A 24,828-nucleotide genomic window follows, 5' to 3' on the forward strand; every position below is an offset into this window, starting at 1 on the left:
GATGGGGTGCTGGGATGTGGATTGTCAGATCTCAAGGCAGTTGGTCAGCTTCGTGTAGCCCATCTCCTTATAGATATAGAAATGTCTGCTCAGAGATCAACCCAGAGTGAGGCCAGCTCAGCAGGACCAGAAGCCATCCCCCAACTCCACAGCTGCCCCCACCATGACCCTGGATCTAATAATGACTCATTCAAACCCTCCGGCCTTCTGTATCCTTAGGCCAGCTGAGTGCCCTAGGCTGGCTTCCTCTGAGTCAGGATGGGGCTTAAGGGTGTCATTAGCTGGGCAAGGACTCTGCAAAGGACAGAGGCAACTTCTCAGTGTCACCAGTGACTGTGGAATTAGATTATCCAGAATCCTTAATGGGATATGGCTCTTAGCAAACATGCAATAGATGTGCAATTTCCCCCAGGAATTTTCTGCGGGGGCCCTGGCTCTGGGTTGGAGCTCGCTCTTGGGGTTCCTTCATCTCTACTGCCCACGCATCCTTCCCCTTCTCTCTCTCTCCCCCAGTTCATATCCCCGAGGCTTTACTCTGCTGAACTCTTTGCTTCAGCCCTGGAGAGGTGTACCTGTTATCCAGGCAGACACAGAGAAGGAAGGAGCCCAGTGTCCCTCTTGAGGCAGAAGCAGGGTTCAGATCTCCAACCTGAACTTGGGGAAGGACCTGGACCACGCTGACGGCACAGGACCCAGTGTTGGGGTTCAGCTAGTTTGCTTGTGGCCTAGGCTGGCTCTCTGTGGTAAACAAAGGGTATGAGCACCATTCCCACTCATAGCAACTTTTCTTCCAAGTAGGGATCCCCACCTCAGGGAGTCTTCTTCCCTTAGGGGATATGGGCAGAATGCCAAGAACTTTGGCTAGAACTGAAGTAGAATGAGGGGCTCCTGAGAAAATTCAGTGGGTAGAAGTGAGACACACTGCTGGAGTCCCATGATGAAAAGTCATACCTCATAGATGCCTCTGGCATGAATGCTGCCAAGGTTGAGGATGGACATTCGTGCCCTGGGCCCTCTGAGGCTGATTTTCCATTCCTATGCCTGAGCCAGTGACCCAGGACCTAGGGTGCATGTTGGGTGTCAGGTGAGCCTCGGATAGTGGCCTCCCCATCACTGTGGCATGACTAGGGTTCAGCATCTTTGTCCATGGGTTGAGTGTCAGAACCCCTTTGTTGTAGTGAACCATAACCCACAAGCTGGGCTCCAGACACAGTGAGGACATCGGGACTTCAGGCAGGGGTGTGGAAGAATCATAGAATCCCTGAGGAATTCCTTCTCTGTCATCCTCCAAACTCTCCCAAGTCTGAGAGGAGCTGCTAGAAAAGTGGGTTTGTGCGTGAAGCTTAGGGCTTCGGATCTGGAGAGTTCTGCTTCACTCTCTGCCAGCCCAGGCTGTAGAGTGGAGGCTGGGATGGGCCAGGTTCTTGGCCCCCTGAGCTGCTCTTCTGGCCCTGGGCTGCCCTCCTCACCCCAGCCCTGCCTCGCTCACGCATGTCTATATTTAAGAATGTTTACAGATAATAATGGGCTTCAGCCCCCATCGGCAGACGGAAGCCTTCCTTGCAATTGCTAGGCTGGAGGGTTTTCAGTGAGTCTGAATGAGCGAGTGAAAGAGCTTGGGGCTCCTTGCCAGTCTCTGCCTCCCAGGGCACCCGGGAACATCCAGGAGCTGCAGGGAAGCTGAGCTGCTGGGGAAAATGGAGCTTTCTATCCAGAGCCACCCCTTGACCTTGGCCATGAGGCAAGTTTAACCCCCACCCCCACCCCCCAGGGTGGGCATCTATTTAGGGAAGACCTTTGACAGGCAAAGGGTGAGCAAATCCTTGCTGCGGCTGTTCTGGGGACCGACCTTCTTTCTGGAATCAAAGGGCTGTGTCTGATTGGAGGGAGGCTGGGGCTGGGGAAGGTGCTGGCCCTCTCCCATAGGCAGGTCCTATTTGCATGTCCCCATGGGTCAGACCAGGACCGACCCTGAGCTGTGTCCTGGAGCCCAGAGGGAGCCGGTAGGTCAGTTTGTATTTTCCTGGAATGCCACTGTAACCGTTACTTCCAAGCTAGACATCTGCAGACCTGCTCATCCTGAATGCAGGATAATTTCCAGGAAACAATAGGTTGCTTCCTCAGGTCTGCCTGTGTCCTGTTCTCAAGTTGTGCTTTCTAAAAATTCGGCATGCAGCAGAACCTCCCTCCCAGGTGGCAGTTTTGGCATCCATGTATGGCTGGAGACAAACCTTCCCCTGTCAGGAGTGATTGTCCCCCGGGGCCTCTGTCCCAGCTTCCTGACTTGGGGACATATGCAGGTTACTGTTTGGTTCTTTGTGTGAAAGCATTCAGTGGTTTGGTAGTAAGGTTGGGTGTCTCAAGTTAGAGCCAGAAAAGGAGAGGGGGAAACTGAGTCAGGATGGCATGTGATTTTAAGTTAATGGCTGCCTGAGGTGCCTGCCGTGTTCCAGGATGCAAGGCTGTTTTGACCCGGTGAGAACTGCACATTCTGGGTCCTGAGCACTTCTGAAGAAGGAAGAGTTCTGCATGCTGACAGATTTAATCCCCCACCAGCTTTCTCCTTAGGGGGCCCAGAAAAGAAGGTCATCTCATACACTGGTGTGCTGCATGGCTGTGTGTTCTGCTATGTGGATGCGGTACAGAAGGGTGAAATGAGTGCTAGTTTAAAAACACAAACTCAAGGATTAATACATCACAGATACACACACACACGCATGTACACATGCACACCCATTCACAAATGCACCACACTCACATATGTGCACATACACACACGAACACACATACATGTACACATGCATATGCATGCACATGTGCACACATGTGTGCATACAAGGCATGCATGCCACACACATGTGAATGTATTCATGTATGCACATATGCATGTATACCCACACACAAATGCATGCACACACACATCATATACACACGTACACAGGTATGCACATCACACTACACACATATACATGCACACACACACACACACACACACACACACACAGGCACTCAGGGTCCAGGGAAGCCACTTAGAAGGTAACATTCATTTGTTACCTAGATGTGACACATTTGTCACCTAGGTGTGACTCTTGCAGAGGTAAACATTCCCAGAACAATCTGCAAATTCACCACTATTCAGCTTCACAACATTACAGGTGAAGTAAAACAGGCTGAAAAGGAAGCCCTCATGGATGGTCGGTTCCTGAGCCACACCCATAAGTGAGTAGCTAAAGTTGTTTGCCATTTTGTGGGCTGGCAGTGTGTGTACATTTTTTCTTGCTGAAATTTGTTCATATTAATCCCTTGATTACTAAGGAGTAGAGTCCCCAGTCAGTGTTACAGCCCTCAGCCTGATGTCTGATGTTACATAATGCAGTCACCTTGCTTGTGGGAAAATAGTTTAAATATGTATGCTCAGAATATCATTATTAGGAGCAGCCTGCCTTTCCTGAAGTCACACACTATGATCGGGTAGAGTTGTCAGTCAGAAGTACCCAGCCTTATGGAGGTGGCTGAAGGCAGTTGTTCTTGGGTCCCAAGGTTGCTGCTTTTGAGCCCTGGAGCTCTTGGTGCTGAGCCTGTGGTGCTATTTTTAGCTCCCTTCCTTCATGCATCTTGACATCATTTGACATGTCACAGCTGAGTCTCTTCTGTGCATGGCAGTTACCGTGCTCTGTAAGCTGTGTTTCCTGGGACGAAAATAGTCCTCACCTAAGCACATTTATTTATCATATATTATATTTATGATATCAATTATTTTTAAAAGCTACAAAATAGGGATGGGGAGATAGTTTAGTTGTGCGAGCATGAGAACTTGGGTTTGATCCCCAGAACACACATACAAAAGCTGGATGTGGTAGTGTACCCTTGTTATCTCAGCACTGCAGAAGTGGAGGCAGATGGATCCCTGGGACTTCCTCGCCAGCCAGCACAGCCTAATTGGTGAGTTCAGACCAATAAAAGACAGTTCAGGAGAAAGGTAAAGAATGACATCCAAGGATGGTCTCAAGCCTCTACACTGAGGCACACACATGTACACGCATGAGCACTTGCATGTGCATGAGCACACACATGCACACATACATGCACCACGCACACACATACATACGTACCACATAGACACAAAGTAAAACCTATCCTTTTGATCTTAGTTCTGTTAGGTCACCTGGTAACGACCAAAAGGGTAAGGACTGTTAATCCTGCCACAGGACCAGATTCACCGCCCTGAGCTTGGAGTACCCGCATCATGCAAGGCTCATCTGTGGGTGCTTTTGAGTCTTCAGACCTGGGGCCATCAAGATGATTTTGTTCTCCAGAAGTCCCGGATGATAGTGCTGGGCCCTGGGCCTCAGATCGAGGTCATCCTTCATGACCTCAGAGATTTAGGGAGTAGAGAGCCTACTTCATCAATAGATGGAAGGACAGGGGACACTGCTTTGCTGTGTCCTGTTCGTATGATTGAGGGTGAACTTGACTGGAAAAGAACCAGGCATGTAAATCAGACATGCTAGCTGGGGCTGAGTACAGGGCGGTGACAGGAAGAAGTCCTTGCACTGAGATGTGATCCTGGTGTTTCAGGAGAATGAAGTCAGGCACGTGACCCTGAGGTGCTCGCTTGTCCGCCCATACAGGTACGAATGAATGTGCTGCTGGTGAGCACACACAGAGTGGGGTCTGGTGTTGCCATTTGGTGGAGCTGTGGATGTCGCGTTGCTTGAGAGGCTTCTCTGTCTATCCAGACATCTGATAAGCATTCACAAGGCAAGGCAGGCTTTAGCGACTTGGGAGAGCATCTCACGGCAGAGTTCTTGCCAGTGTGTATGAGGCCCTGGGCTGCATCTTCATCACAGACAGAAACAAAAGGAAAACGGGATGGCAGTAGGATGGCACAGTGTAAGTTAACACAACAGGCTTGTCTCAGCCGAGCTGCTCTGAGAGCATCTGTGTGGGTATGGACATGAGCACACACTCATATTCATTCTGTCTCTGTCTCTGTCTCTGTCTCTGTCTCTGTCTCTGTCTCTGTCTCTCTGTCTCTCTGTCTCTCTCTCTCTCTCTCTCTCTCTCTCTCTGTGTGTGTGTGTGTGTGTATCTCTGTCCCTCTCCTCTCCCCCTCCCTCTTCCTCCTCTCCCTTTCTCTCATTCTTCCTCTTCTCCCCTCCCTCTCCCACTCTTTCCCTCTCCTCTCTCTCCCCTCTCCCTCCCCTTCCTCTCCCTCTCCACTTGTCTCCATCTTCTATCCTCTCTGTTTCCATGCATACGCCCCTGTTCCTCCTCCCTCCCACTCCCCATCTCTACACTCTATATGTTTCCCCCTCCTGCCCCCTCCTGGCCACCTGATAGCAATCTGATCCAGAAGGGTTTTGTCTATGGATGTTCTCAGATCCACTCAGAGGGAAGATGGGTCAAGTACAAGTTGCTTCCCCAGGGTCTTCCATTCTGCTGCCTGGCTTTAAGAAGTTCCGGCGGAGAACTTGTGCCATTGACTTGTATGTGGCTTGTGGCCATTGTGGAGGCAGAACACATAGTACACCCAGCAGAAAACACCTGCTTCCTGCCTGGTGCCTGGGAATGCCCACCCCCACTCACTCAGTGTTTCACACCCAAGTTCACACAGGCACAGTCACGCAGAAGTCATAGCAAGAGGTTGAAGCCTGGAAGTCAGCAGGTCTACATAGAGTCGCTCACTGCAGGATTTTTTTTTTCCTGATTTTACGTTTGAAACTTTCATAAGGCGTTTTGATAATTGTGTCAGTAGCATGGGTCTCTGCAGGAACGCCACAGGGTTCCATCACAGGATCAGAGTCTCTGATACTGACCATAGACTTGACACACTTGTCATCAAGGAAGAAGATAGGAAATCAATATAATTTTGTTGTCGACTGAAGCTCTCATTTTATTGTCTTTTTGTCTACAATAGTTCTATTGGGTCTTTGAGAATTTGTACAATGTGTTTGGGTTATAGTTACCCCTCCTCCAGTTCCTCTCATACCCATGCCACTCCTCCCTCTGTTTCTCTAAACCTGTCAGGTCTAGTTTGTGCTGCCCATGTACTCTTGGATGTGTGACCATCCACTGGAGAACCTCATCAGTCTGACACATGTGCTCCTGAGCCAGATGGCAAGCCCCTTAGTCAGCAGAGTGTGTGAGAGGCTGAGCCTGTAGGAGGTCACCGTCAGTGAACTCCAAGGACTCAGGTTTGCAAAGCTCATGGTCCCAGTCCTGCCTGGGGCTCAGATGGGCAGGAAGCAGGCCTCTCAGAGTTACCAGGTACCCGTCAGTGTGCATGGAAGCCGGTGGTGGAAGGGGCTGTGGGCAGAACAAGCAAGTTTGCTGTTGTCCCGAGTGTGTGCTGTGGGGGAATAGACAGGAGCTCCAACCATTGTTCTGAGTGCTAGCAGCAAGCATTGTGGGAAATGAATGGGAAAATAGGCCACGGGAAGGAGACTTATCATTGTGGTAAGTGGCCAGACCACAGAGTATTAAATACAGGGGCAGGGTGGGGGTGGCAACATGGAGGTGGCATCTGAGCAAGGACCTGGTGGAGTTAGGAAATGCATGTGGCAGATTTCTGTTTGGACAGAAGCCTTGTAAGCAGCGGATGCTCCAGTGTACAGCCCCCTCCCCCACCACTGGGATGCCCTGGGCATCTGAAGCTGCATGGAGAGACAGCAGACAACATGGAGATCAGTTGGCTTTTGGGCTGAATGTGATGGGCTGAATGTGATGGGAGCCTCTGGAGGTTTGAGATTCAGAGTAGCATCCAGCCACTGATTTAAGAGAGTCCTTGGACCCTCAGGGTGGGGACAGACCGGTGAGAAAGAGAGGTGACCAGGCTGGAGGCCACACTGAGATCCAGGCAGGTGAGGAGATGGCCACAGTGAGTGCATGTCTAGAAGACTGTGGTGACAAGATTGGCTGAAGGAATGGATGGAGAAGGGAGGAGATGCAGCTTTTGTCTCGGGGCACTGAGCTCTGTTCTCAGCAATAGAAGAATGGAGCTGGGGGAAGGGAGGCTATGGTAGAGCAGTCCGGGGAGATGGAAGTACAGTTGTCACTATGACAACTTTGAGACGCCCGTTAGACGTCCCTGTGGAGAGGACAGATTGACAGTGAGACCTGTGGTCTAATGAGTGGTCAGGGTTGACCCTTGTACGAGGCCACAGTGGTACGTATGCTGAGCCTGCACTCCTTCCCAGACTAACTTGTTTGTCTCTGCCTGCATCCAATTTGCTGAGCACTTTCTTCTAATCAAAGTCTTTAAAAAAAATTCTTTCTAAAAGGTAATCTCTTGTCAGAACAGAAATCTAATAGCACTGTCTTTTGATGAAAAGCAGCCATTAAATGAGACAGTGACTATAAAGCCATATGTAGGGGGCTGGGGAGATGCTCAGTGGGTAAAGTGCTTGTGACATACGCTTGAGGGGCTGAGTTTGTGGTCTCTGTACCCACATAAAAAGCCAGGCATGGCCCATCACCTAGACTGTCACCTAGGCCTGTAATCCCAGCACTGGGGGAGGGGAAAAATGAGGACCCTCCAGAACTGGCCAGCCCTTGAGTGAGTTCTAGGATCACCAAGGGATCCTCTTGAACAGAAAGATGGAGTCACTAAGAAGAAATACAAAGACTGGACTCTGCATTCAGAGTACCTGTGCATATACACACACAGGTGTACACTCATGCAGCAAGCACATACATGCATGCATGTTGAGTGCATGTGTGCGCATGCATGTACACACACACACACACACACACACACACACACACACACACATACACACACCAAACCAATATACAAAAAACCCTACATGTAGTTAACACTACACATGATCTCCCTCCAAGGGTGTCAGGCCAGAGGACTCTCTGAACTTTGTAAATACAACACCAACAGGTGTCAGGATGTCACAGGCAAACACGTGCCAGATTATGGTCTGAGAATGATAGAAGGAACTGAAGAGATACTGATGACTGTTATGTTGCTCAGGTCCATGGATACACTGAGTCACTTCATGATCTTCTGTGTGCCTGACCCTGAGGAGGCGCTGACTGGAGCAGCTGATCTCTGGGGAGTGTAGAACCAGGAAGCTTGGGGGCCATCTTGACTCTCTGCTAAATGTTCCATTCTTTCTCATCCTGGAGACAAAATGCTCTCTAGCAGCAGCTTAAGTGAGGGTGGGCTTATTTGGACTCACAGTGTAAGAGGATGCTGACCATCAAGGAGAGCTCATGGTAGTAGGAGAGTGGGGCTGGCGCTCCCTGTATCCCACCAGACCAGAGAGCCCGGCTCTCCAGCAGGTTCTCAGGGCCAACATCCAGCAGCCGTGTTTTCTCCCAGGTTGTCTGTATCTTCTGGAAGCTCCATAGCTTCCAACATGACAGTGCCAGATGGGAAAGGCGTGTTTAAGCATAGGAGCATATAAGGGGCATTTCACATTCCAACCATATCTACTGGCAAGCTGGTTTCTCCTCGTCAGATTCTGAGGATGGTAATCTGAGAACGAGAAAGTTACAGGAAGCAACACAAGCCCAGCTGGGATGGTTAGTGACCTGCGGGCTTCCGTTCTCTGGGTGCATTCTCAGTGGATTTTGGTCCTTTGAAGTTAAGCAACCTGCTTCTTGAATGAGCCTTCCGCATCCATTTTTTTTGTTGTTGTTCATTCATTCATTATGTGTATGTATCTCTGTGTTAGTGTGTGCTCTCAGAGAAGAGAATGTTGGATCCCCTGGGGCTGTATTACATGTGGTTTATGAACCATTCATATGGTTTCTGAGAATCAAATGAGTTGTGCTGGATAATTTTGTCAGTTTGACACAAGCTAAAGCTGTCTGAGAAAGAGGGACATCAATTAGGGGATGCCTCTGTGAGATCAGACTGTAGGTAAGCCTGTAAGGGCATTTTTTTAATTAGTGGTTGATGGGGAGGGCCCAGCCCATTGTGGGTAGTGCCATCCCTGGGCTGATAGTCCTGCGTTCTATGAGAAAACACGATAAGCTAGTCACAGAGAGAAAGCCAGTAAGTAGCACTCCTCCATGGCCTCTGCAACAGCTCTTACCTTCTGGTTCCTGCCCTGTTGGAGCTCCTGTTCTGGCGTTGTTCCATGGTGAACAGTGATGTGGAAATGTAAGCTTATTAAACCCTTTCCTATTCAACTTGCTTTGGCCATGGTGTCTCGCCACAGCAATAGTAACTGCAACTAAGACTGCTGAGCCATCTCTCCAGCCCTGAGTGGGTTTTCTTTGCATGTGAGTTTTGCCACTAGGTATTTATTTCAATCTCTCTCTGGTTGCTGATTCTCAGTGTCTGATGTGCAATGGCAGATCTGACCTCGTTCACTGCAGAGCGATGTATGCAGCACAGGGATGCAGCTGTTTTCTTAGCTGCTTTAACTGTGGCATCTCTGGGCCACAGCCAGCCATTTTTCTTCTTTGTGGGGTGCTCTGGGAAGGATGGGGTAATAGCTGGGCATTTTATATTGGGGGTAGGAGTTACTGTTCACCACATGGCTGCTGAGAAGTACATAGCAAAAGAGGTTTGATTTACTGAGATGCGCCCATCTACCTTTTTGGGGTTTTGTCTTGGGCTCAATCCTATGGAGATCCCCAAGCTCCTGGAACTTTGTTTACGCTGAGGCCTCCAAAAAGTGGAATCTATTGATCAGTTTTCTGCTGGGACCTCTAAAAAGTGGGATGTATTGATCAGTTTTCCAGTCCAGGCATCTTAGGGGGTGCTTAGAAAGTATCAGAAGGAAGGCGAGGAGAGTGAGCAGATCTGCCATAAACGCCAGCCATGGCCAGCCCTGGGCCACTGAGCCTGGCTGGTCCTCACAGTCTAGTGTCTAACCACTTGTTTACATGGTCCCCTGGCCAAAAATAGCCTTTCTGTCCTTCCCTAGCCCTTCACATCTAGCCCCTGCTTTATGGAACCTTGAATCTCCCTCTTCGCCACACCCCTCCCCCAGCTCAAGGGGCCTCAGGCTCCTCATCCCTGTAAGATACAAGGACCCTGGGAGACCATGCAGCTTCCTGCAAGGTTCCTGCCTCATATTCCAGTCTCTCTGACTGGGTTTCTGCTCAGCTGCTGTTAGACGTTGTTTTTTATCCCCCTTTCCTGTCATCCTGTGCATAAACCCCAGACTCAACCAACCACAGGCTGTGAAATCTAGTCTCAACCCTTTCCTGGGGAGAGTTTCCTGGGGAGGCCACACAGCCTGGTGGTTTAAAGTTGTGCCTGGGAGCTGGGCCATCTGGATTTGAAACCTGGCTCCACTGTATGTTGGTTCCCCCACTTGACTTCATGCTTTCCTAGTCTGCAAAGCTGCCATGACCAGGGCTACTTCCCTCACAGCTTGTCCTGAGGCTTAGTGACTGTGTGGGTGTTGAGCTCTGCTGGGTGTATGGTGGGTGTGGCACAGACGTTTGTTGTCTCTGCAGTTTTGGCCCACTGGCCACTCCTCAGTTTGAAAGACTCTTTCCTGCCTCAGGGCCGCTGCTCCTGTTCCTGAGAGCAGCCCTCCATAGTCACCCTACAGAGCCATCTCAATTCCAGTGTCTTCTTTCATAGCAGTGCCCGCTGGTGTGTTGCTTCTTTTGGTGAGAACCTTCCGGACATAAAGACAGCACCTTGCCAATCACTGCTTACACCATGTTGCCTAGAGCAGAGGTCCCTTAGAACAGTTGGGTGGCTAAAGGAGGAAGGTCTGAGGTGTGGGGAGTGGTCCTGCACCCTGATTTCCATGTCCTTACATGAATTTGTAAGGTGCCAACTTCTAAGGCACGCCTGTCTCTTACGTGCTAAGCCATGTGGCAGACACCCACAGGGTGTCTAGTTCTTTGTGTTCAGAATCATGCCTCCTTATTGACTAGAAGCAGAATAAAGGTGGAGAGAGAGGGCAGGGTATGGGCTGGGCTGGCTGCCTAGGTGTGGCCTCAGCCTAACCATTTACTGATCAAGTTACCCTGACAACCATATTTATCCATCAGCAGCTCTCTATCCTTACCTAAACAGAGTAAATGATAGTACATTATTCCAGGGCTGTGGGGAAGATTAAATGAGTCTGTTACCTTCATAGTCCTGGAACCAGCCAGAATTGGAATAGCATTTCCTTGGTGTATAGTAAGTACTGTCTGAATGTGAGCTGGTGTGAGACTGTCAATGGTGGTGATGGTGTTGGTGATGGCAGTAGTAGTGATATAATGTGAATAATGGTGGTAGTGCATTTGACAGTGCTGCTGGTGGTGATTGTATTGACAGTAGTAGTCATGGTGATGGTGATAATGATGGGGATGATGGTGGGAATGCTGACAGTGATCACAGTGGAGGAAAGGAAAGGGTGGTGATGGTGAAATGATGGTGGAGTTGATGGTGATGATACCGGCGTTACTGTTGGCAGGGATGATAGTGAGGATGACAATGGAAACCATAGTGATGATGGCGATGACTGTGATGATGGTGGCAGTATTATGATGGTACTACTGGTGATGGTGGTGAGCATTGTTATCACGGGTATGGTGATGCAGATCGCTCCAAAGTTTGAGGTGGTGATGATGAGGGAGATGTGGTTCTTTGTAATAGAGTTCAAACTATGGAGCAGGGGTGAGTGGATTTGATGAAAATTGTGGAGAGTTAAATAGAAAACTATGACACAGACCAGCATCACCGGGGACTGGACAATCTTCCTTAGCAGTGTCAAGTGGATGTAGCAGACTCACATTCCTGGAATCCATGCAGGCTGATGGCATGACTGCTCTGCTGAGTGTGGCCTCGAGCCTCCGGGGAGTCGAGGAAGAGTCCGGAGCTTCCTCGGTGGCACAGGACTCATTTCGGGATTTCCAAACTGTTACACATAGATCCTTTCATGGACATGGAAAGAAATACTGTCAGCACACTCCTCTTAGGGGTACAGGATGTATACTGGTCCCAGTCAAACACTTTGTTGCTACTAGCAACACCTTCCAGGTCTTGCTTGTGGGGAACATGCATTGTGGTTGTGACCAACCCTGAGTTTTGAACCTGCCAAGCCCCTAGGTCAAATGACCATTTCCCCTTATACCTTTCTCTAGCCCTCCAAGTGTCTATATAGAAGAAAACATTTTACTTATGGCTGACACTACCTTTGATGCCCAATACTGGCTGTATTCTCTTGTCTAAGGATAGGAACAGCCTCAGGCATAGACCCAGGACAGGGCACAGAGTCTTGCCAGAGTGTAGAAATTAAATTGACTTGTGTCCAGTGTGTTTGTGTGTGTGTGTGCATGTGTGTGTGCATGTGTGTGTGTGTGTGTGTGTGTGTGTGCTGTGTCTAAAATAAGTTCATTAAAATATAAATCATACACTTTATGCATCTGAGTGTATTCACAGAGCAAAACCAACAAAGGCAGTGCAAAGGAGGATTCTTGACACCTTTGTAGAGTTCTCTAGCTCGTACCTGAGCCAGCCGGTGGCATATGAAGGGGTCATTTGGGGCCATGTAAGGTGTTCTATCTCATCCCCATGTAGGGTCGATTTCTTCATTACAACCCCCTGCAGGGTGCTAAAAGCCAGATCAGCCTAGGGGTTGTGTCCTGAGAGTATATGACTGATTACTCCTTTCCCGGTGTTGCTGGAGGCTCGATGTCAGACTTTAAGTCAAGCCTCTACTCCTTGCTCAGAACTCCGACCTGGCACACACAGGCCACTGAATCATGAGTCTTCCCTGTCGTTTCTTGACTCTTCTGTTTCACCCATCGTGTGTTCATAAAACTGGTACTTGACCTTCCAGTCATTCTTCCTTCTCAATGTGGTGTGCATTGAATCATTGAATAGATAAATAACAATGAAACTTGGAACCGTGAGCTCTTTTCTCATGGTCAGGACGGAGCAGCAAAGAGCATCGTGGGACGCAGCTCGGTTCCCCAGCTCAGGCTGGGTGATGTCACACTTGTTCCCAGCGTTAATTTCTATTCTTTGCCAGCGTTCAGATCTCAGGCCTCTATTTAAGACACAACACAGAACTCTCCGAAGCTCATATTTGCATCCTGTGTGGGCCGAGGTGCCTGGCTTCATTCTTGCTATATATACCCAGCATCTCCTGGTATTTTTAAATGTGCCTCTTCAGAGCCAGCTTCTCTGTCATGTACACTCATCACGGCACCAGTGAGCTGCCATGCTCTTTGCAGAGTCCTGGGGGGCCAGATGACAGGTAACCCGTGCGTGTTCACAAGTGGGCACCATGCTCCCTGCAGGTTACAGGGCCACCTTGGAGGGAGGACAGGATGCCAGGAGACTGCATCACCTGCTGCTGCATGCAGAGATCCGAGAGCCACCAACCCTCCATTCGTGCCTTATCCTCGCCCCTGTCAAGTCCTGCTTCCCAGTGTCCTGCTGGAGTACAGCCATTTCCATTTATTTCCTCTCCTCTGCCCACCGTGCTGAGGACCCCTGGAAAGCTGCAGAGACATCTCTGTTCTCTCCTCTGTTAGGCCCTCCTGTGAGTCTCTGATGGGTAACTGCGTGCATGCATGTGTTCACCTTGGGTTCCAGGTTCTCTGAGGAAAGGAGCCACTTTGAACGGATCCACCAGACCCCGCCTCGTGTGTGCCCCAGAGCATCTGGTGCTCAGGCTCAGATGAATACTGAGCTTCTTCTGGGTCCTATGATGCCACTAAGGCCCTTTGGAGACACCCATCTGTCAGGCTCAGTGAGTCATGTGTCCCCAAGGGGCTAGGGTGACATTCCATGACACAGGGTGGACAGGAGCTGAGGGAATTCTAGAAAGTTGACAAGGGAAAGTCAGAGCCAGCTCAGCATTAGATGCCAGGAAGCAGGGACATTTGCTCAGTGAGGAAAGTGGCCAGAGACAGGGAGGGCATGGAGTCACATGCGAGCTCCACAGCTCCTCTGACCTGGGGGGTCCTGTCTCCTCCCAGGAAGCTACCTCAGGCTATCAACAGGCTGATTGTCATCTTCTCCCTTTGTTGTGACGTTCCTCCGCTGGATCTCGATAGGATTGTGTGTTAGGGGTTCTGACCTCAGTCTGAGAGGAGAGCAGTTCATTTGGCTTGATGCTAAGTTCCCAGTGATTCTTCTCAGACAAACGTCGTCATCTTTATGGAGATAAATTTATCTGGCCCTTTCTTCTTTTGTGCTGTCTGGGTTTTGTGTCACAGTTTGAAGGGATTTCCACACTTTAAGAGCATTTTCAAATGTCTTCTTTTTTAAAAACAAATATCTAAAGTTTTGCTCAATCTGGAATTTATTTTGATATGAAATGTAAGGAGTACATTCAAATTTCTTTATATTTTTCCAGTGTTGGTGATCAAACTTGGGGCTTGTGCCAGGAAGTTCTGACCTCAGCCCCCAGTTACTGAATACAGGCTGGTCTTGAACTTGAGACACCCTGCTTTGGTCTCTCTAAAGCTGGGGTGACAGCTGCCCATCCCCATGTTTGACTTAGACAGCTTTCAGGGTAGACTCTCAGCCATTGTTTTGAGTCCATTTATGGATACTGACTGGTCTCCCGATCCTGTCACCTCTTTCAAGGATGCTCACGATCCTCACAGGATGCTGGGCAGGTCTTATCCACTCACAGAGATCTGTTCGCTCTCGGAACTTCTGTGTTCTAGTCATTGCACCCTATTTATGTTTTAGTAACTGAAAATCAGCTCTTCCCCTTCACCAGCCTACTGACTCTTTAGTGTAAGGGTCGCCTTATTTACTATACTTCTTTCAGCTCTTTGATACCGTAATGGGATTTTTGGTCACATGGGAATCACTGAATTTTAAGGAAAGGAGGGTGCTCCCCCTTCCAGAGCCTTCTGTCTCTTTTTCTGTGGAGCGCAAGGGTTTTTGTCAAAGCAGTGCTGTAACTGGGTGGTTAATAAAGGAAGGAATTAAATGCCCCACCTCCCTCCCCTCTGCCACCCCTTCACCCATGCACCCTCACCTGACTCCTAGCCTTTCATCTGAAGGCACCTTGTGCATGTCTAGTGACCTCATCCTGTGACCTCATCCTGATAGGCTAGGCTGACTGACCATTGAGCTGGGGAACCCACCTGTCCCCATCTCCTCAAACTGGGATTGCAAGCTTAGGCCACCACACCTGAATTTCTCTACTTGGACTCTGGGGTCTGAACTCAGGTCCTCATGTTTGCAAAACAAATCTTTTCTCAACTGAGCCATCACTCTAGCCCTGGAACTTCATTCTTCTATGGGGTTGGCTCCCCAAGTCATGTGGAATGTGGTATGTAGAAATATACCACACCTTGAGAGTAGTTCTCAGCGAGGAAGCAATTTGGGTTCATCCTGAGAGACAGGAATCCTACAGGCACTCCCCTGAGGGGACCACTGGACTACAGGAATGTGTTTGGAATCAGTGACCATTCAGAAGGTCACACAGCTCAGTCTAAAGGAGCCCTTGCCTGTACTTGTTCTAATTCTGCATCCGTTTATAAATAGCATCCAGCCAACTGCCCAGTGATGACTTGGGTCATCCCTCCCCAGGGTCCTTGTAGCTGGGGTGTGATTTTTCTGTGGTTCCCCTTGACCTCAGAAGCAGAGGAACATGGAGGACAACAGGATTGCTGCGGGTGCTGTCAGCAGCTGACATCTTGTCACACCCTGCCCACCACTGTTCTCCGCACTCTCCACAGTTAGTTTTCATAAGCCCTGTGAGGCAGCTGCTCTTCTGATCCCCACATTACAAGTGAAGCAGACAGTCCCAGGAATGCTTCGGGGAGCTGATGCAGAGATGCACAATCTGCTGTGGATCCCTTGAGCTGCTCCTGCCCTTGGTGTAACTGTATGGAAGTTGAAACTCAAGCACCTGTGTAGTCTCTCAGCTCTACCCACAGGACCTTTGCAGCTTACGGTCCCCCAAACCTGAATCTTCCCCTGTGGAAGGGAGCCATGGTACTTAGTTTATATTTTATGAGGAAGAGATACAGGCTAAGAGTTCAGAGCTCCACCTGGCACAGGAGATTCTCAGAGGGCAACCAGTTCTCTCTACTTGCATGGCATCTTGGAGCCTGAGTTTCTAATATGTATGCGAAGCCATTACTCTGCATCTTGGATTGCTGTGTGCTCTCTGAGCTTCGTTCAAGTGTTCAGCATGGTTGTGCTCCCGCCTTTGCCACTATGTGGCTCTGGGTGGGCATGGCTAAGCATCCTCCAGCCTGAAGCAAGTTCTTCTGGGTTTCATGAGGACTCAGGAGGGAGTCTTGTTTCATTCCTGGGATGGTGGTCCTCCCTTCTCTATGGCATAGCTCTTCTCATAGGGTGGTGCTCCCCTGTGTGTTATTTTCTTACACTGTGGTGCTCCCTCTCTGCTGGGTGCTCCACAGAGCTAGTGCTCCTCTGAAAGTGTGTCTCTTTGTGGGTTTTGCAAAGACAGGGCTGCTCTTCTTTCTGTCCTGAGGTACCTGTTATTTCTCCAGGAAAGAGAGGCCAGACAGGCCACAGAAGGTTGGTCCTTGTAGTCTATAGTGGTTAGAATAAGAATGGCCACCATAGGCTCCTGTATTTGAATGTCCAGTCCTTAGTTGGCAGAACTGTTTGGGAAGGATTAGAAGGTGTGGCCTTGTTGGAGGAGGTGTGTATTGGAGGTGGGCTTGGGTTTCCAAAAGTCTATACTAGGCCTTTTCTCTGCCTGCAAATCAGACTGTAAAGCTCTTAGCTACTGCTTGAGCCTGTCTGCTTCCCACCATGATGTACCATGATGATCATGTACTGACCCTCTAAAACTAAGCAAGCACATAATTAAATGCTTTCTTCTTTAAGAGTTGCCTCGGTCATAGTGTCTCTTCACAGCAATAGTGTAGGAACTGAGACGCAGAGTATTGGGCAAGTGGTCTTTGAGAAAGGAAGGGTGCTAGGGAATTAGGCAGGCATCTAGGTAGGTCTGTAAGGCACCCAGAAAGTCTGGAGGAGAGAAGTCTTTGGTACAGCTGGATAAGAAGCTGGTGAAGAGGGAAATGGGTTTCACGTTAGTAGATGAGCTTGATACTTGCTCTTCAGACCTCTTCTGCAGAGTGCAGCAGCCGTAGGACATTTCATGTTTGTCGGGTAATATCACACAGTAGGACTTACTTACAATAGGGCTCACAGTAGGGCTTATAATAGGGTTCATAGAAATGGCAGTTCTTGTCATAAATTTAGTTGCTGATGATTAAGACACCATCAACCCGAAGACAGAGAAGACTGGACAAGAGGATCTGCTCTTGGTCCAAGGAAATAGTACAGGGCTTGAAGGATGCTGGGAACATGCAGTGGGCTTAGTGGCCTTATGGTGTGCCAGATGTGGCTGAGAGCAGCTGTTAGCTGCACTTCCATAGTGCTTGAATGTGAACCCCTCCCAGCCCCTACTCCTCCGCGTTTTGGATATTTGTCCTCTGGCTGGTAGCACTATCTGGAGAAGCTGTGGGCCTTTGTAGGGATGTAGTCTGGCTGGAAGGACCAGACACTTGCAGGCTATACCTAGCACCAGGTTACAGCCACTCTCGGCTATCTGTAGACAGCTTCTTCACATGTTCTCACCCCTAAGAATGCTGTTATGCCTCCCCCCCACCCCAATGATGGACTAAAACATCAAGCCCAAATACAATTTCCTCCTTTGAAAAAAAAAAAACAAAAACAAAAACAAAAAAAACAAAAAACTAGCCAGGCAGCGGTGGCGCACGCCTTTAATCCCAGCACTAGGGAGTCAGAGTCAGGCGGATTTCTGAGTTCAAGGCCAGCCTGGTCTACAGAGTGAGTTCCAGGACAGCCAGGGCTATATGGAGAAACCCTGTCTCAAAAAAAAAAAAAAAAAAAAAAAAAAAAGAAAGAAAGAAAGAAAGAAAAAAAACAACCAAACAATTTCCTCCTTCGACTTGCTTCTGTGAGGTGTTTTGTTCACAGAGGTGGAAAAAGTAACAGAAGTTTGGTGCCAAAGAAGCGAGGTCATTGCTGTGACTCTACTGACTTCCAGGGGTCTTTAGAGCTGGCTTGCAGAGGGACTGGGGAGAGTTTAAGAGATGTAGGAGCTGTGCAGTGGGTGGTTCCGGTATGAGTAAGGAAAACCACAATGTTTCGGATGGAAGCAGGAACTGCCGCTAAGTTGACTGAGGGCCATTGGTGTTACATACATTTGTGAATATACATTCGGCCATGTTAGGCTTGTTTCCAGGACATTTGAGTGAGGCTGGAGTGACAAGTATGGCCTAGTGGTGGGGAAATTTCAAGGCAGCGTAGAATTCAAGGTGTAGCATGGTCATAGCTAGCTGCTAGTGAGTGTTGGGAAGGCCTGGAACACATGCAGTCTGAGCAGAAAGGGCTTTCTTAGAATTGAAGACAACGTGTTGGGTTAGTTAAAGAGATTAGTGCTGCTAAAAAGAAGGTCTGTGCTTTGAAGATGGGGATATAGGGGATATGCCTGAGAGGGCGATCCTATCCATGAAGAGCTCTAGTGTATGGAAAGGGGAAGCTACTGGCATTCTTCCCTTTAAGTAGAGTGGGGGCCCATAGAGGTGCTGTGTACCACAGAAACTCCCAGAAGCCCCAGCAACTGTGTGTCAAAGGGCCCTGCCACCTCTTGAGCTGTTGGTCAAACTTGGCATTGTCTGTGTGGTGCTGGCATTATAGGTATACAGGACATAGAAAGTACAGGGTTATAGATGCTTGCATTAAGGTTTTGGTTTTTTTTTTTTTTTTTTTCAAAAACCCTGGAGGCTAGACAGTATGTGGCAGGGTCTGATTTCCTGTAGGAAGCCTCAGATAATGCTATGCATGAAGCTTGGACAGTGGAACCTAGCTTGGAGACCCCAGAATGATAACGGTGCCAGAACAGGACTCATCTGCTGAGAAAACTATAGGTAGAGTCAGCAAAAGAAAGAGGCCACATGTGCAGGAGGTACAGGGCACTCAGCCGAAGCTGCAGATCCTGGGGATGCAGGTCAAGCTGCAAATATAGGGCATGCAGGAGGGGCTGCAGGTAGGGCTGCAGGTACAGAGGCTGCAGGTAGGGCTGCAGGTGCAGGAGCATGCAGGTGGGGTGGCTTGATCTTATCAGTACTCATATCATGACATCATATCCCCTGGTAGTTGGATGTGCAGCTTTAATGTTTCCTCTTCTGGGTCTTGATTGCTTTGGTCTAGTCCTTGCTTTCTATCCCACTGCACCTCCTTTTCTGATTGGGAATGTGTAGCCTGTGTCATTATAGAGAGAGTGTGTGGGAACTGCTTTTGGTTTTATGAGGACTCACAGTTAAGAGTTTGCCTTGGATCTTAGGGATGAATGGACTCACAGTGTTGGAACTACCAGGACTCTGCCAACCCTTGAAGCTGGACTCGGTGCATATCCATGAGACTCTGAGGTCAGGGGTGGCATGTTAACAGTTTGGATCTGAAACTTCCCCTGTAGGCTCTTTTTTTTTCAATACTTATTCCCCACCTGGTGGTTCTGTCTTGGAAGACTATGGGACCATAAAGTGGTGGGGCCTGGCTGGTAGAAATAGGTCACCTTCAATAAAGCTTGGCCCCTGATACTGGCCACTTCCCTCTTCCTGGGCCTATATGGCATTTATTGCTTTGCAACAGGTTCCTGCTACTGTGCACACCACTCTGCTTCTCTGCCTTGGTGCACCAAGAACACCTGAAACTGTGAGCCAGAATAAATCTTTCTTCTCTCGAATCATTTCTGTCACACATTTTGGTCGTAGAGATGAGTAAAGTGGCTTCGCTTGGACAGTGAAGTTCAGAGCGAGCGCTCCAAGTTGTTGCTGGTTTTCATGCGCACACTCGCTCGGCTCTTCATGACTCCCTCAGTGAAAGCATGCGCAAGAAAAGCATCATCTATGTCCCGCCACCCAGATCCAAAGACTCCTCCTGTCCGATCATCTAGAGACACTCCACATCCAAGCTGAGTTCATTACAGTATGCTTCCCTATCCAGGCATATGCAGATACAACTTCTTATAGATAAATCGGAAACTACGGCTGGAGCTGTACTTCAGTGGAAGAGCACCTTCCTACCCCGCACGAGGCTCTAGCTCCAATCTCTAGTACTGCGGGAGGAGGTGGGATAAGGGGCTGAAAAGCAAAAGCTCCTGCAATGAACCAACCGTTCATCATCCCAACACTATACTTTTTAAATGTAAGGTATCTCTGTGAGCATATGCTCACTGCTAGAGCATGGCGGGGGTGGGGGGTGGGGTGTCAGGAATTTCGAATACCCCCTTAGATGCCCAGTTCCTGTCAGAAATGGGATAATAGTTCCTGCCTCATAGAAGTTTGTTTTACTCTGACTGGCAAGGGTTAACAGAAGTCTGTGCTGTCTGCATCAGCTGTGGCTTTCCTCCCACTTACACTGCTAGGGAAGAATGCTTCCCTGTGCTGGGCTGTCTTGTCAGTAAGCAGTTGTGCATGCTCTGTGGCCGCCACAAAGTAAAAGCAGATTCAGGCCCAGGCAGGCACTGCAGGGTCTGGTGATGTATGATTCAGATGGACCTGGAGAGATACTCTATCCACATGGAAAGTGCTTGTCATGCAAGCCTGAAGACCCAAGTTTGGAACCCTAGAACCCATGTAAAGAGCCACACACAGTAGGTCGTGCATCTGTAACCCCAGCATATTCATACTGGGAGGGAGGAGGACAGGAAGGAGAATCACATTCAAGTCGGTCTGGCAAAACAGGAGTGAACGGCACGAGAGACCCTGTGTCATAACAAAGTGGCTGGCTGACCTCTGACCTCCATAAGGCATGTACACATCTGCACATACCACATACATTTACACACAAAATAATTTTTAAAAATATTATCTATTTTTTTAATATTTATTTATTTATTTATTTATTTATTTATTTATTATATATAAGTACACTGTAGCTGTCTTCAGACACACCAGAAGAGGGCATCAGATGGTTGTGAGCTACCATGTGGTGGTTGGGATTTGAACTCAGGACCTCTTGAAGAGCAGTCAGTGCTCTTAACCACTGAGCCCACAAATTAATTTTAATGAATATTAAAATTAATATTTTGGAAGCACCTTTGAGTCTCACCTCAGCCTCACTCAGCACAAGCAGTGGACAGTCAGTGTCAACCAGGCCCTTCAGAGCCTATGGAGACAGATGCCACCATGGGCACTAGAGGCATATAGACCTAACTCATAGGAAACTTTCCTCCTTCCTTCAAGGGGCTGAGCGAGTGTGGAGTCTACCTTGGCTCCCCCTTTAGCACCCGTCCTCCTTGAGATGCTTCTCACACCACAGCAGAATCAGTTCATTCAGACCCTGGACATTTGTATGCCAGCCAGTGTCACTGAGAAGGTGCAGGGTGACTTGGGGAATACTAAGAAGCAGTCCCTGCCTTGACTGCATCCTGCTGGACCTCTGGGGCAGTTGCCTGAGGAGAAGCTGAGCCAATGGTGTGGACTGCCTGGCCAGCCCTCAAGGGCTTGAGGCTGATTTTACCCTTGTATGATATAGGGAGAGCTTGAAGTCAACTTCTTTAGAGCATTGAGATTATTTTGCTCCAGTAGAGACTCCTGGGCTTGTTCTGTGGAGGCCAAGAGGAGTCAGAGGATGGGGGAGGGGGATGTATGCATACCTACCTCATAAAGCTAAGGCACAGGGGCTATAGTTAACCCTTCCTAGGGCCTGTCACAGAGCATAGACATGTGTGCCTAGGGAGCCCTTCTGAACCTGTCTGCAAGGCTTAGGATCCAGTCTATTTTGTCGACTGCTTCTAGAAATCTGAGTTCAGAGGATTCACAGGATTCATCATGGAATAAGTTTAGAAAGGACGCTTGCATCCATGTCTTTGTCCCTGTTCACTACGGGGACCATGGCGGTGGCAGAAGGCCTCACTCTGGCCTGTCCCATCCTTTCTTGGCCATGAGCATTGGACCAGGAAAGTTCCCAGCCCTCCTTAGCTCTCCTTCCCCTGTGAGGCTCATCCCATGTAGTGATTGGTAATAGAGTACACACAGACACACACACACACACACACACACACACACACACACACACACACACAATAATTTGCATATGGGGACCTAGCTTTCATGTCTCCGGTACCAACCTCTGTCAGAAGCTCTTGTGACTCTCAGCAAGGTTGTAGCTGGGAGCTCTCTGGCTCCCAAGTCTATTTCTAAGAACTGGACAAGAAAAGGCCTGTGTTTGTAATAAGCATTCACATTGCCCAGCAAGCAGAAGTGAAGCATCATCCTAATGTTGTGACCCTCTAATACTGTTCCTCATGTTGTGGTGACCCCCAACCACCCAACCATAGAATTATTTCATTGCTACTTTATAACTGTAATTTTGCTACAGTTGTGGAAAAACTCTGCTAATGAATGTAAAAGTCTACCATTGCCTGGAGAGCCTTCTGGGGTTCAGAGCTGTATGGAAGACTCCCTTTATTGGCCAGGCTTCCCCTTCTCTGACATTATCTGAGAAACTCAACCCCTCTCCCCCAACACACACCTCTATTTGCAGAATGTCACCTAGCCTTAATTAGATTACAGGTTCAACTTCCTTCCTTACATTCAGCTGGCACCTGAGATTCCTGAAGTGCTTCCCATGCTAAGGAGCCATTTCAGTACCCTAAGCCCTCAGCCAATGACCTTTGCCCTCCTGGATATTTCTGTCCTCTCCCCCACCCCTTCAAATTATATAAGCCCTGAATCCCCCCAAGTAAAGTTGATCTGCCTCTTTGCAGCTGGTCCCAGTGTGCCTTCACCACCTTTCATACTCACAGGGCTTCTGAACACCTCCGCCCATCCCCATCTCTCCATCCCCTCATTCCTCCCATTCCCTTCCCCCAAATTCCTTGTCCCCTCCCCCATCCATGCCTGTGTAAACCAATCTATCTTCTCCAATCCCCAGGGCCAGGAGGGTCACGACTGTTATGAATTGTTTATGTAATGATTGTTATGTAATGTTATGGTAAGCAGGATATACGACATGTAACTATCAAAGGGTTGTGACCCACAGTTTGAGAACCACTGCTTTATCAGCCTCCATTCACTTTGGGATGTCCCAAAATCCTGCACCAACACAGTATTTTCGGATTGATATATTACAAGTGACATGCTCTCTGGACTCTTTCCTATCTTTCAGTAGCTCTGCAACTCATTCCTTTTCATGGCTGACTAAAATACTCCATTGTCTGGATATATCGTCTGTTTCTTCATCAACCCATAGAAATCCATCTTGGCTTCTTGCAGTTTGGGGGTGCAGGCCTTGCATGTTTTCAGGGAGGTTAGGTTCATCCTCCATGCCCACTGCTCTCCTGCCATTGGTATGTCTATGTGTCCTAAATGGCCTGGACCACTATGGCTGCCTCTCTTGCTCCAGGTTCTACTTACTGTTCAGCTTCTTCCATCTCTTCTTTTGTGTGTAGGTGTGCACACAAGCACCCACTACACCAGGACCTTCACAGCTCCCATTTTATGTATTTGATTCAGTATGTCCCAATTTTATAATCATTCCAAGGAATTAAAGATACAATTTTATACAAGGTTTACTCAGGAGGGAATAGAAAAGCCTGTTCTCTTAGGATTTCTCTTTAAAAGTCAAGACCTAGTTTAAGCCACTCTAGAAATAATGTTCCATTCTCATGAAGAAGCTTCCAGGAGACATCTGCCACTTGCGTCCCTGGAACTCTGTGGGTTTTGTTCCTTACTAGGGGCACACAAACCATTCACAGGAAGGTCAGGTGGTCACGGCTGTCTTTCTTTGCCCTCAAAGCCCAGAGTTGGGTCTGCATGGGGACCCAAACACTTCTTCAACTTGTAACTCTTGGCTGCGACCAATGTGATTCCCCAAAGCTACAGGAAAGCCACATGCCCCAGGAATCTGATTGTGGCCACAAGTCTTTTATTCTTGATGGCAACAGTTGTTTTCATTCAGTGTTTGGGACTCAAAAAGAACGTTTAGACCTTGCTATGATGTTAAAGCCTCTAGCTTCGTGAACTTCAGTCCTTCCACAAGCTACAATTCTCCTCAAATCTTAGAAGCTGGGTGTTCAATCTGGTTCAGAAAATGAATTTCCTTTCCCCCTTTCCTTATGTTACTTATGAAATTATTACAATGGAAAGCTCATGTTTGTGTCAGAAAACTGGGCATCATGGAAACATCCATGTTGTTCTTATGTACTCTGTTGCCATCATCTTTATGTGTATAGTTTGCACATAAGTTTGTTTTCTGGTAGACCAGTTCTCCTTTCCTGAAGCCACTCTTACTTTTCTCATTTGTGTTCCTTGGAGATGTTTCCAGATCCTTCATCCTTTGTGCCTGCGTGTATCTTTTCTCTAGCAATGATAGCCTAGGCACGCTATGTTGAACCTTTTCTTTCATGTATGTTGTGTATGTTCATGTGCATAAATGTACATACCCACACGTGTGTGAAGAAGGCCAGAGGATAGTGCCAACTGTCCTCCTCTGTCACTCTTTGCCTTATCTCTCACTGAAAGTGAATCTAGGCTTGTGGCCAGCAAACCTCAGAGATCCTTTCTGACAACACTGGGTTTGAAAGCTCAAAGGTGAGACCAAGCCTAGGTTCTTATAGGCTGCTAAGTATTCCAGCTCAGGCCTGCAGTTTGCCCAATAAGCACTCTTGCTTGTTGGACTGTCTCCCCTCACTGGGCTGTCTCCCCTCACTGTGCCAACAACCCAGCCCCTGTGATGTCTCCCCTCTCTGTGCCATCTCCCCAGCACCTGTGTCTTGTTTTTCTTTCCAATATTTCTTCATGGTCATCCCATGCTAGCACACTCTGGTCTCTCATTCTTCTTTTTTTTTATTGGATATTTTTAAAATTTATTTATTATTATTTTCTTTATTTACATTTCAAATGCTATCCCGAAAGTTCCCTATA

The 24,828-nt window shown here is 48.4% G+C and overlaps 1 protein-coding gene across 5 annotated transcripts in view; it reads left to right on the forward strand.

Annotated features, from left to right (window-relative positions):
* The window catches only part of Phactr3 (phosphatase and actin regulator 3), a 223,669-nt gene that overhangs the window by 73,903 nt on the left and 124,938 nt on the right, over positions 1 to 24,828 (forward strand). Inside the window, exon 1 of one of the 5 annotated variants that reach the window (XM_021192161.2) lies at positions 1,632 to 1,741. The exons of the other annotated variants lie outside the window; for them this stretch is intronic. The gene's annotated coding sequence lies outside the window, so the exon portion shown is untranslated. Of the gene's footprint in view, positions 1 to 1,631; positions 1,742 to 24,828 lie in introns of those variants that run through there. 5 annotated transcript variants of the gene reach the window in all.

Source organism: Mus pahari, chromosome 3 (genome assembly GCF_900095145.1).
Source record: "Mus pahari chromosome 3, PAHARI_EIJ_v1.1, whole genome shotgun sequence".
NCBI classification, from domain to species: Eukaryota; Metazoa; Chordata; class Mammalia; order Rodentia; family Muridae; genus Mus; species Mus pahari.